Source organism: Periplaneta americana, chromosome 4, assembly GCF_040183065.1.
Source record: "Periplaneta americana isolate PAMFEO1 chromosome 4, P.americana_PAMFEO1_priV1, whole genome shotgun sequence".
NCBI classification, from domain to species: Eukaryota; Metazoa; Arthropoda; class Insecta; order Blattodea; family Blattidae; genus Periplaneta; species Periplaneta americana.
Window position 1 is genome coordinate 118,866,757 of NC_091120.1, and position 13,722 is coordinate 118,880,478.

Below are 13,722 nucleotides of genomic sequence, written 5' to 3' on the forward strand. Positions count from 1 at the left end.
ATTGGAACGTCCCTCGATCCGTTATTACTTCTAAAGTAAATTCTGAAGCCATACTTTCACACGTGGTGCTCAAGGAATTAAAACAGTAGTGCGTGCCGCGTGGTGCTGATGAAGACCATAGACAAACAACAGAGAAATGAAGACCCAGCAGAAAGCAAGGAAGGCCCAAACCGTCTGCTATTCCCGCCCTTTGCGAGAACCAATCACATTCAGTGTTGGACTTCGCCACCACCTCTGCAAGCTGATGGCACCGGTGGGACACCGGTGGAGCATCAATGACGTCATCGGTGGAATTCGGAACACCGTGATGCCATCGGATTGCTCATCGGTGAGATTCGGAATACGCTCTAGTCTTCTCTTTCTAACTCGTTGTGTCTACTCCCTGCGCGCCATCAATACGGAAGCTGGTTCTCTTTTTTTTTTTTTTAATCATAAGAAAACTTTATTATACAATTATGTACAATACAATTGTGCTTAAAAATTATAAATACTGTGCTATGTATGGAGGTTGCAGTCCTATGACTGTCCTCTGGCAAAATGTGAAACAAAAGAAAATGTTAATCTTGAAACAACAGATCTGAGTGTATTTTTTCTTTTTAATCGTCTTATTTGGCGAGGCGGTGGGAGTTGTTCTGGGATGATATTAAGCAGGTCATTTTGATGGTTAACCATTGAGTGATGAATTCGTATGTAAGAGCTGCGCAGGGTGGATTCAACTGTAGGCAAGTTCAATTCTTTGTGTAGTTTGTCATTGCGGATGTACCAGAGTGCATCCACGATTAGACGAAGGACCCGGTTCTGTATTGTCTGAATTCGTCTGATTTGGGAATTGGATGCAGATCCCCATATACCACAGCCATACATCCATATAGGTCTGATCAATGAGAAATATATAAATCTTTTCAAGTGTAGCGGCAGTGGTGATGAACCCTTCAACAGATGTTTAACTTGATATAATTTATATCGGAGTCTTTTCACTAGGTTGCTTATATGTGTATTCCAAGTCAATTATCTGTCCAAGTACAGACCTAGGTACCGCACTGACTCAGCATGTGATACTTCTTCACCTTGTAGAGTGATGGATAGATTTTCAGTGTTTCTTTTATAGGTGAACTGAATAACATTGGATTCGCTAGGGTTCATTTTAACTTTCCATTTGTTACACCACAAATCCACTACATGTAAAAATGTTGCAATTTATTAGCTGCTATTTCACATGAATCTTTGCAAAGATCAGCAACATCACCTGCAAACTGAGCCGTTGTTAAATTGGCGTTTCTGGGGAAATCAGACACATAAATCAGATAAATATAAGATCCAAGTATATACTACCCTGAGGTAAACCTGCTTGAATACTTCTGACCTGGGATACTACATTTTCATACTTCACTGAAAATGTTCTGTTGCAGAGATAGGACTGTAGTATTCTAAATAATGTGTCTGAAACTATTGGCTTTAATTTAAACAAGAGTCCCTCATGCCACACTTTATCGAAGGCTTTTTCGGTATCTAAAAACAGACCAAGACAAACAGATTTTTCTTCAAAAGTGTCCAAGATAGTGTCCACTACTCGATGTAGCTGTTGCGGGCAAAAATGTGGAGATATAAATCCAAATTGAGTATTGGGAATAGTGGAGTTTATTGAATCTAGAACTCGAGGAAGCAGAAGGCGTTCAAAAATCTTGGAAAAAATGGGAAGAAGACTAATAGGGCGATAATTATTGGGATTATTTTTAGGTTTCTCAGGTTTTGGAATCATCACAATGGTAGCATGTTTCCAGTTCTTTGGAAAGTAGGTCAAACGCAGAATGGCATTGTATATTTGAATTAAAAATACAATGGTCTTTTTCGGAAATGACATGTGTTGAACGATTAAATCTTGACCAGGAGCTTTTTTTGTTGGGGTACGTCTTATTGCATTTAAAACTTGAGCGGGAGAGAAGAATGTAGTGAAGGGTTACAGTTTCAATGGAGTCTTCACTTCATCTAGGATTTTTTGTTCAAATTCGGGATTAACATTGAAACTGTTTTATTAATACATCAGAGAAAACTGTTACTTTCTCCTCAGCCGTACACTTCCAAGATTATGCCAATTTTAGCGGTGGTATTCTCTCAATACTTTTTGTTATAACTTTAGTTTCTTTCCACAATGAACCATCAGCAGTATTGAGAGATAGCAGCTTTTTTTTCACTTCTTTCTTCTCTTAACGCATCTTTTAGTTTCCTGGTAGCTCTATTATAATTAGTTTTATGGGGAGGATATCTAGTCTGTTCCCATAATTTACGACAGTATCTCTTTTCTCGTAGCAGTTGCGCAATTTTCTCTGTAGGTCTCATTCTATTACATTTCTTATAGGATTTTTTTTACTACTGGCCAGATTTGCTGCATGGTGAACGTATCTGGTTAGTTTGCTAACAGCCACATCTATATCTTGAGCAGTCTTAAGTCTGTAATTTCATTGAGAAGGGCTGAATAGTAGTTCCAATCAAAAGTATAGTCTATTTTTTTATTGGGTTATTTTACGACGCTGTATCAACATCTATGTTATTTAGCGTCTGAATGATATGAAGGTGATAATGCCAGTGAAATGAGTCCGGGGTCCAGCACCGAAAGTTACCCAGCATTTGCTCGTATGGGGTTGAGGGAAAAACCCGGAAAAACCTCAACCAGGTAACTTGCCCCGACCGGAATTCGAACCCGGGCCACCTGGTTTCGCAGCCAGACGCGCTGACCGTTACTCCACAGGTGTGGACGATAGTCTATTAATGCATAGTGTTCATTCATACTAATTTCATTGGAATGAACAGTAACCACTACTGGGTAATGGTCTGAACTAAGTTCATAAGTATGAACTGATGGCACCGAGCATAAGTGACATATATTTTTACCAATGAAAAAATCCAGTACACCAGTCATCTGCCCTCCATCTGGGTAGTGTGTGGGTTCAATTGGATGTATGAATTCTAAGGAGAGTTGTGTTGCCGCATCTAGAAGTATTAGCCCTCTTGGATTGGCTAAATTTGATCTCCATCTGGGATGTTTACAATTGAAATCTCCACCTAGTAGAAATTGATTACCCATAACATTAACGATGTCCCAAAAGTTGCAAAGAATTATTTTATTAGCAGGTGCAGAATAGAAAGAACCGATCTGGCACTTCATTCCATTTAAGGTAATTGATATACGTGAAACTTGAAATTCGTCTTGAATAACTGGTAGTAATTCATCATGAGCTATGTGATTTTTGACAAGAATAGCAGATCCCCCTTTCCTGATATTACTTGGATGATCGGCTCGGTAAGTTGTAAAACCAGGTACATAAAAGTTCAAGTGTGGTATGAGTTTTGTCTCAGTTATTAATAAGATATCGATATTATATGAATCTAAAAACAACTTCAGTTCAAAATACTTATTATTGACACTTCTGCAATTCCATGTGCAAATTAATAAATTGTTGTCAGAATTCATTTTTTGTTAATAAGAGCATCAATCTTATCCATCAGCTTATTTATTAATTCTTCGCTATGACTAATAGCTGGGGAACCAATATTCTTTTTTACAGTTTAAGCATATGAACGATCTGGTGTATATTGAGAGTAAGTTTTTGGTTCAGGCTGTTTAAAAGTTCTAGATGCAACAGAACTTATGTTTGTGTTTCTATTTCCTGCTAGAGTAGACTTCTGAAGTTCTTTATGAACAGGACATCCTCTATAATTAGCAGTATGTTGGCCCTTGCAATTCACGCAAATTGGAAGAGAATGTAGATTTTTAGTGCATTGAGAAGTTGGATGAGGCCCATCACATTTGACCAGCGCGCAGAACGATGACAGTAATTCTTACTGTGTCCGTAGTCCTGACAGAATTACAGAATGTTTAGGCTTAGGAAGTTCGACTTTAATGACAGATCCATAAAGCCTCTTCATTTCATAAATATTTTTATTCATGGCATTGGGTTTCAGATCCAAGAAAAATAAAGGTAGAGGAACTTTAGATACGGGATGATGAACTGGTAACATTCGGACAGGTTGAAAACCTAGGCCAGAAATTTCTTGCATCATCAAATCAGTATCACAAGAGGGATGGAGTCCCCTAATCACAACTCTGAAATGTTTTTCTGCTTTAATTTGGTATGTATAGAACTCAGCATTGTTGGTCTTGAGATATTCTATTGTTTTTCTATAGCCTTCAGTTGTTTCACAGTTTAATTTGACTTTGTTATCATTGATAGTCATATGTTTATACTGGCCAACATCTAATTTTATGAAGGCTGTTTGCAGACTATTCATATTTTTAAGATTGCAAATATAAATAGGTGGAGGTTTGTCTGATTTTTTAGCATTATTTTGACTTTCAGTACTTACATCAGTGACGTCTTCACTTATATTATTTAAGGGTGCAAATTTGTTCTGTGAAATAAATGGAGAACTATGTTCCAGCGTTTGCCTCTTGGCATTAGCAACGGCTGCTTCTTCTCCCGTATCCATAACGGGCAGAAGTAGTGGATTTAATGCCACAAAAACACTTAAATATAGTCACTTACTGTACTGAAGTTAATGAAACACTTAATTCAGAAACACAACTTTAAAATAACAATCAAATTAAACAAAACCCACAAAACGCTTAATTGTACAGGGGCACTTCAAACCATACAAAGAAGCTATGCATAGCCCACTCTGAATTTTGAGTTCTCGCTGCTGCCTTGTAAAATTGTATCAACAGTGTGTAATATTCTGAGAAGGTTAAAGAAGTGTTGAGTTTCGAGTATTTTAAAAGGTAAATATAATAGAATCATTTCACTAACGTCAATTTAATGTTAGTTGAGCTGAATTCACGCAGAATCTTACTGCAAGTTCATTCACTGAAATATAGTACATTTAATATTTTATTATTATAAAGGCCTACAGATACAAGAAAAGAAATGGACAATGAATCAGACGACGGTCAGTTTAGTGAGAACGAAATCCTATCTGTGGTATGTTTTGCATTCAAGACGGAAGAAACTTCTGTGAACATTCAAAGGTATGGCATAAGAAGTATCACAGTTATTAAACGTTACTTTTCTTCAGTTACGGAATCATAACAGCAAACTTAATTTAAGTAATATAAATAATCATGAATGAGCCGCTAAAATAATTTACGCTACATTCAGTGGTCCTGAGCTTGGTTCCTTTCATTTCCTCCGGTAGGAGGGAGATCTAAATTGATGATAATATTTACTACACATGTTTTTAAATCCATTTATATCACATTTATAAACACCAGTAATCTCATCTTATTAGTAGGTGTACTGCCTGATAATTCAAATGCAAAAGAAAACCATCCTTCTGAAAATGGGCATTGTCCGTCCAGTGTTACCGGTAAGGTTATGATCATATTATGCAGTCTGGTATGATTTAAAGCAACACCATTAAAATAATACCGCTAGAAATAGGATAGGACAGAAACTGAAGACAATACCCCGTCAATGAAGGATCTACACAAAATTTCGGATGCGTCTTCAGATGTAGATGACCCCGAAGAATTCGTGAGTGCTACTGATTCTACATCTTTACATTCGTCAGAAAAAGGCAAAGAGAAGAATCTACAAGCATTTCATGGAAATTTGACAGAAAAGAGAAAAAGAAGTTCAAAGCCACACAAGGGTAACTGGAAGAAAATGAAAAATAGAAAACTTAGAATGGAAGAGGAAGCTTATCTTAGTTACAAGAGATCGAAAGATGGCAAAGTGACACATGATATGAAAAGAGATTCAAGGAATTTGGGGCCAGAGTGTAATTATAAAATGTCCCAAAATTCGAAAGTAAGAGGCTGTAATTTAATTTCTAATGAGAGAAGACACATCTTTCAGGCATTCTGGAAAACTATGACTTGGGAACAGAGGACCGTTGACATATCAAATTATGTGAATTTCACTCCTACGAAAAGACCTGGCAGTACAAATTCTGAATCGAGAAGAAAGAGAACATTTGTCTGCAATCTAAAAGTTGATGAGAAAAAATTCAGTTTTACAAAATGATGTTTCTGTGTACATTGAGAATTAAAGAATGAACTGTGCGGTATTGGTTAGCTAATAGTACTGATGGCGTCCCTTCAGTAAAAAAAGTCATGTTCTCGTGCAAAAGCACAGAAAAAAAAAGAGCATTAGTAGCCTGCCTAAATTACCGTCACATTATTGTATGTACAACCGATTGTGCCATGATAGTAGTCAACACTAGGGTTACTCAAGGATTACTTTTTGTGATTTCAGCATAGGCCTATAATTATTTCTTTATTGTGCTTAACGAATATTGTACCTGAAAAATTATCATAATTATTATATTTTATATGATTTTCTTTTCATTATTCGCAAGTCAGTCAAGTCCATTGTCAATAATAATAATAATAATAATAATAATAATAATAATAATAATAATAATAATACTTGTCAGCAACGTTTTAGTAACACTTCTACTTATCTATTCAAATACGTAGTGTGAAAATACAGCACCTAGTAACAGATTATTATTATTATTATTATTATTATTATTATTATTATTATTATTATTATTATTACTATTATAACAATAAACATTGAACTGTGTCTTCGTTTTTCCTTTCCCATAGTTTCAGCATTTGATTGACTAAGAATGCAGCAATCATTGTCTGGAATGTAATCTAGTGCTGATTCAAGCTACAGCCTACCGACCTTGACCTCAAGTCAGATGGTAGGACAACAATTCAGATAACACATTGACATATACAAAAGCACGAATAATATTTCCAGAAGGCAGTTTTAACGTAAACGCTTGTCAACATGTGTCTTGAAGCTGCTAAAGTTGTCTCACAATACCGCACAATACTAACAAAATGTAGTCAACGGCAGAGTTCCAATACCGCGTAAGTGACAAGGCGAAATGTCTACAGCCATGATCATCCATTTTTACTTACTTACAAATTAGTTAAGCTATTTCATAGCCATACACCACTTTTCAAGACTATTGCGTTATTTTTATGGTTTTTATTCGTTTTTTTTCCTTCTCCTGTAAAATTTACATTTTGTCAGTTGCAACGAGTTAGAAAGAGAAGAATATAGAGTGGCCATGTTGTCCTGTACAGTGCTCTTTGCGGTCCCACCGCGAAACACGGCAGATATGAACTATATAAGCGCCCACCGTTGTAAAAATTCGTCTGCTTACAATGTTGTGTATACGGAGGCAAGAACTACGAAAATACAAAGAAAAAACATGCCTGTTGTATGTGCTGCATATAATTGCAATGTCAAAAGGAAAAAGACAACTGATATACATATTTAATGTCAATTTTATGAAGTTCAGTACATAGTTTTGTTAATAAGCAGCATTTTTTTTCATGCATAAATGTGTAACAATGCCCGACATAACATGCGGTGTGTACAGTATTTTTCTATTCTTGCGGATTCCCTTTGAAAAAAAAAAAACCGTTGGAACTGTGGATAATATGAAACGAGACAAATGGCGTCTCTCCGAGCTGTTAATGTCGAGAAGTTCTTTCAGTATTCCATCAAAACACTTGTTTATAATTTATGATGCAGTTTCACACAACCTATTGTTCAAGTCCCTAAATTATTTACTGTAGATTTGGTGAACTGCATTTTCTTGAAAAAAAAAAATGAAATTAACACTGTCTTCATTATATCATAAGCTTTACGTTTCGTAAGTGAGGATCTGGAGTTCATGTTGTTCTGTAAATGTGCAGGAATACCAGTAATTGTTTGTACTGCCTTGTCAACAACTGCCTCCTACTCCTTGTCATGTAAATATATTTGTCTTCTGAATGTGGAGAGCATAGGAAGCTGTGTTTCGTGGGATGCCATTTAACCCTTGTCGTGTTTTTTACCCACTGATTTAACAAATCTTTGTTTTCTAAAGGAAAAGTGTAAGTTTCTCTGTTGTATATACCTAATGCGTAAGTAATTGCAGTGTATTACTTTCATTATTATATTTGTAATTATTGAAAAGTGTTTTTCTGTTACATTTAATATGTAATTAATATATTTTCTGAAGAAAAAATCTTTAAGTGTTGAGTGCTTTCTTAATGAACAAAATTATGTAATATCCTTTATTTCTGTTCCTTGTGTCCGACCTGCTTATAGAGAAGACGATGAGCTCCAGCTTATAAAAAGTAGGCCTATTTCGAAGATAAACGATAAACCAAATAAATAGTTCACTAGTAATGTACTTAAACTAAATACGGATAAAACCACTACAATTCCGTTTCAGACCCAGTGAAAAACAAATAGCAATAAAATATTAACATTGTATTTCGACACCGGCATCCTTTACTTCTGCTCCTTGTGTCCTTACTGCTTATAGAAGAAGACGATGAGCTGTAGCTTATAAAAAGTAGGCCTATTTCAAAGACAAACTATTAATCAAATAAATGGTTCACTAGTAATGAAGTTAAACTAAATACGATAAAACCGCTACAATTCCGTTTCAAACCCTGCAATAGCAATAAAATATTAAAATTGTATTTCGATACTCGCATCCAAAATAACGCAAAACTCTGGGGTAGGTCGTATTGTTGTTAGTATTTTGACTGGAAGGACATGAAAGAATATAATTGGGCACCTACATGCAATAATGGGGTAAGTATGAATATATTTCGTAACTACTTACCCCATTATTGCACGTGGGTGCTCATACACTAATAATAATCTGTGGTGCCACAGCCCTTGAAAGGCTCAGACAGACCAGCCGGCTGTTGGCCTCACGTTCATTTTTCAATAATAAATACTCTAATGTAGCAAAAAAAAAAAAAAAAAAAAACTGAAAGCATGTTTGGTCATGTTTTACCCAAATTACAAGCTTGGGGGTAAAGGTTGTTTACTACAGTTAGAGTTAGGGTCTACTTTCATTCTATATCTTTTGGTATAATAAATAGTTTTGCAACGTGTAGACTGGGAAAACAATTTAATAAAATCATCCGAATCATACTCGTTCATTTTATGGCCAATCTTGTTTGGTCGCATTTAAAAGAACCTAGGAATATTAACATTTTCTTCAATATATTTGCTAGGGCTTCTTGCCATATGTACATGACAATTTTGCTTAGGTTATTCTTTTAAGGTTTCCTTCTAGGAATAGCTCAAGTGTTTTGAATTTAGCGTACATAAGGTCTTTATTTAGATTAAGTTACTAGCACATATTCGAGAAATACTAGGATTTTCCACTTCAATTTAACTGATTTATGCAAACGAAATTTTGACAGCTGACGATTGCAATGTTACTTATCGCCACGCCCACTTTGTTTTGGGCGCTTAAGTTAATGGCGGACGGTCGTTCAATTTTCTTCAAACATGGCGGCGTAATGGCCACTCTATATCTCTCAATTTCTAACTCGTTGGACGGGACCTAGTGTGTGATCCAACGAGTGAGATACTATAGAGAGGCCACAACGCCTTCTAGTTGAAGATAATTGAACATTAGTCGGCCATATTTTGCTTAGTCAAAACAAAGGGGCGTGGCTCGGATGTTGTAGTATTGTTTTGTATTGTATTTATTAACATTCCACGGTATTCATACATGCTTACTGCTAGAATATGGAACAAGTCAAAAAACTTAATACTATTATAACATCTTAATTTCTAGTCACAGTCTAGATGAAATATATACAGACGAGATTTACAATATAGTCTACTAGTACAACACATAGTTTTAGTATCAATTTCATGAAGTGTTATTGAATGTCATGAATTCACCTACAGAATAGAAGGCGTGAGAAATTAGGTACTTCTTTAATTTGGCCCTAAATAATTTTATGTTTTGAGTTTCATTTTTTATATCGGTAGGGAGGCTATTAAAAATTTTTACTGCCATATAACGCACTCCTTTTTGATAGCACGATAGACTTGCCGATGGAGTATGAAAGTCATTTTTTGACGTGTATTTATGCTATGAACTGTTGAATTAGTTACAAAGTTTTCACGATTACATACGAGGAAGACTATTAATGAAAAGATATACTGACAAGCCATGGGCATTATTTGTAGTTTTTTGAAAATAGTCCTACACTATTCCCTAGATTTGGCACCGACTATTATTCTAATTACTTTTTTTTTGTAATAGAAATATATTGTTACTATCTGTGGAATTTCCCCAGAATATTATTCCAAAACTCATTACCGAGTGAAAGTATGCAAAGTATATTGTTTTTAAGGTATTGATATTTACTATCTTTTGCATAGATCTAATAGCAAAACAAGCTGAATTTAGTTTGGGGGTAATTTCTTTAAATATGATTTTTCCAATTTAACACATTATCGATTTTTAAGCCAAGAAATTTGGTTGTTGTTGTTTCTAATAGGGATCTATTGTTAATTATTGCGCTAGAAATTTGCGACGTTGAATTTGGACAGGATTTAAATTGAATTATGTTAGTTTTGTTACAATTTAATACTAATTTATTGACTGAAAACCAGTCACATATTTTGAAGAGAATTTCCTCTGTTGAAGATTGGAATGTGTTGGAGTTATCGGCTGCAATTACTATACTTGTGTCATCTGCAAATAATATGGGATGACCTACATCTTTTATTAGGGGGGCAAGATCATTTATAAACACTAGAAAAATTAGGGGACCTAATATTGATCCTTGAGGAATTCCATTATTAATAATTCCCCATGTCGATGTAGATTTCATAGTTGTATTGATTTCAACTTTCTGTTTCCTATCTATGAGATATGAGTGAAACCATTGGTGTGCAACACCTTTAATTCCATAATAATCTAATTTATCTAGGAGAATTTTATGATTTATACAGTCAAATGCTTTGGTTAAATGACAGAAAATCCCTCCAACTTGTAATTTTTTTTTATTTACTGCCTCCAGAATTTTGTCAGTTAAACTAAATGTTGCATTTTCTGTGCCTTTATTTTTCCTAAATCCAAATTGTTCTGGGACTAAAATGTTGTATTTTTCTAGATGATGATATAATCTTTTATACTGTGACAGCGACGTGAGATTCGAACTCACGACCAGCGTCCCGCAAGAGAGAAGATCGCGCGGAGCACTTTGGGACGGCGCGCGGCGGAGAGAAGAGAGGGGGTGTATTACGTCAACGCGACGAGAGTGCGCGCGCATCTGGTGCTGGCAGAGAGGAGAGGGCTCTGGGTTTTTTCTGGAGTGCAGTCTCTGAAGACGCGTCGAACTTTCGAGGCTACGTCGCTGTGATTATAAAAGAAAGGCCAGCGAACTCGAGCAGTTTTTCAGTTGATTAGTCAGCCAGTCAGTGAGTAAGCCAGAGCAAGCAAGCCAGTCTTGTGTACCGGAGTTCGACTCGAGTGTACGTCCGCAACTGTGTCAGCAGCCGAAGGCCTGAGTTCGAGTGCAGTGGACCGCAGTTGGAGGGACCTGAGTTCGAGTGCAGTGGACCGCAGTTGGAGGGACCTGAGTTCGAGTACAGTGGACTGTCTCTGAAGGTCTGTGGTTCGTGATACTGTGAACTCGAGTGACTGAGCTAGAAGAACTGTGAACTGAGAACTGATAGATTTGTAAATAGTGCTTTGTAAATATTAGTTAAGATTAACAGTTCATTGTTGTTCGTAATAGTCCAAGTAAATTGTCATTGCCGTCAGTGGAGTGCTATAATGAATACTGTGTTGAGTGAAAATCCTATTGTTGACGAGAGCGTTTAAGGTGAATTGTAGAAAGGAATTATTGTTGGAAGAATAAAATCCTATTGTTGAGTTGAAAAAAAGTCACAATACATTACTTTTCAAAGATTTTGGAGAAGACTGGTAGAAGTGATATGGGTCTATAATTTTCTGGAGAAGTTGTTTCTCCCTTTTTGAAGATAGGAATAACCACTAAATATTTTAATCACTCGGGAAATATACCATTGAACATTGAATAGTTACATAAATAACTTAATGGTCCAGCTATAATAAGTGAACTCGCTTTTAATATTTTGCTTGTTATTTCATCATACCCTGAGGAGTTTTTTGACTTTAGATTTTTAATAATTGCAATTATTTCTTGTTTGTTTGTTGGAAATATTTGAACAGTTGGGAATTTTGTCGTAAATATTGTGTGAAAGAATCTAAACTGTTAGTAACATTATCTTGAGGGATGTTGAGGTTATCAGTTATTGTAAGAAAATATTTGTTAAATATGTTTGCGATTTCATTTGGGTCTGACGTTTTTGTATTGTTAGATATAAGGGTATAGTTTGCTACTTTACTTTTTGAACGTCCACTTTCTTTTTTAATTATGTTCCAAGTTGTTTTGATTTTATTATCAGAGTTTTGTATTATTGTATTATAGTGTAATTGTTTAGCTTTTTGAATTACTTTGTGTAATATTTTTGAATAATTTTTATAGTGTTGTTTTAAGTTTGTACCATTACTATTTCTGCTCTGTATGTATAATGATCTCTTGGTTTTGCATGAGATTTTAATACCTTGTGTAATCCATCTATTGTTACATATTATTTCATTTTTATACTTTACAGGAAAACTGGATTCAAAAATATTTAGAAATGTTTTATGAAACTCGTTGAATTTACTGTTCATATCACTTTGACTGTATACTGATTCCCATGTTTCATTTTTAAGATTTATTTCAAAATTATTTAATGATTCCCTGTTTATATTTCTGAATCTCTCTTTAGTTGGTTTTTTTTATGGTGTGTTAATATTTATACTTAGGAGTTGAGCATCATGATCCGAAAGACCATTAATTATTGGTGTTGTTTGAGATATACCTATTTTTTCTTTTCCAATGAATATGTTGTCTATTGCAGTAGCTGAATTCCCTTGTATTCTCGTCGGAAAATGTACTGTGTAAATTAAATTGATAGATTCTAGCAATGAATTTAGTTGATCTTTCCTATTGCTTTCTGTTAGATAATCGACATTGATGTCCCCGCAAATAATGCATTCACGTTTCAATTTCTGTAAGTATTCTAGTGTCTTTTCCAATAAATGAATAAAATTTTCGTAGTCTCCAGATGGTGCTCTATATAGACATATTATAATGAAATTATGTTTCATTTTCTAATTCAACAGCAGAAATTTCTAAATCCCTGTCTTTGCAAAAATGTGAAAGATCAATATTTTTGAAATTAAGGTCAGATCTGAGAAATACACTCACGCCTCCATCCTCAAGAATTTGTCTGCAGTAACTAGCACCTAATTTATATCCTTTCAGTGAGACAGAGACAATATTTCCTGTTGTTTCATAAATATGGTGTTCGGTAATACATAGCACATTCGGATTTAAAGGATGCAAGGAGTTCATCAGTCTTATTTCTTATACTTCTTATGGAATACACTGAATGTTGATTGTATTACGATTTGTGATTCTGTTTATTATTATTATTATTATTATTATTATTATTATTTTGACTTTTTTATTTATCTTAAAAAGGACAAGCCGTATGACGGCTTACAACAGGAATTTTATTGTCACACTTACCATGGTCACATTGAAGACTGTCAGCAATGAGACGAGTTAGCGAGTCCTTGCCTCGAGAATTCAAATGCAGTCCATGATTAGTTTATTCCTCTCTTACAAAGGAGGATGTGTCTATAATATTAATGTGGGCCATGTCTCTCTCCAACTGAGCCAAGTCAATCCGCAGATTTACACTCTCAACCCTCCTATTCATCCACGGCTTGTCATGCGTCTGGAAAAGGTTCACATAACCCACATTCGTATGGCCACTCTTCCATGCAATGTTGTGTATGTCTCCATTAATTGAA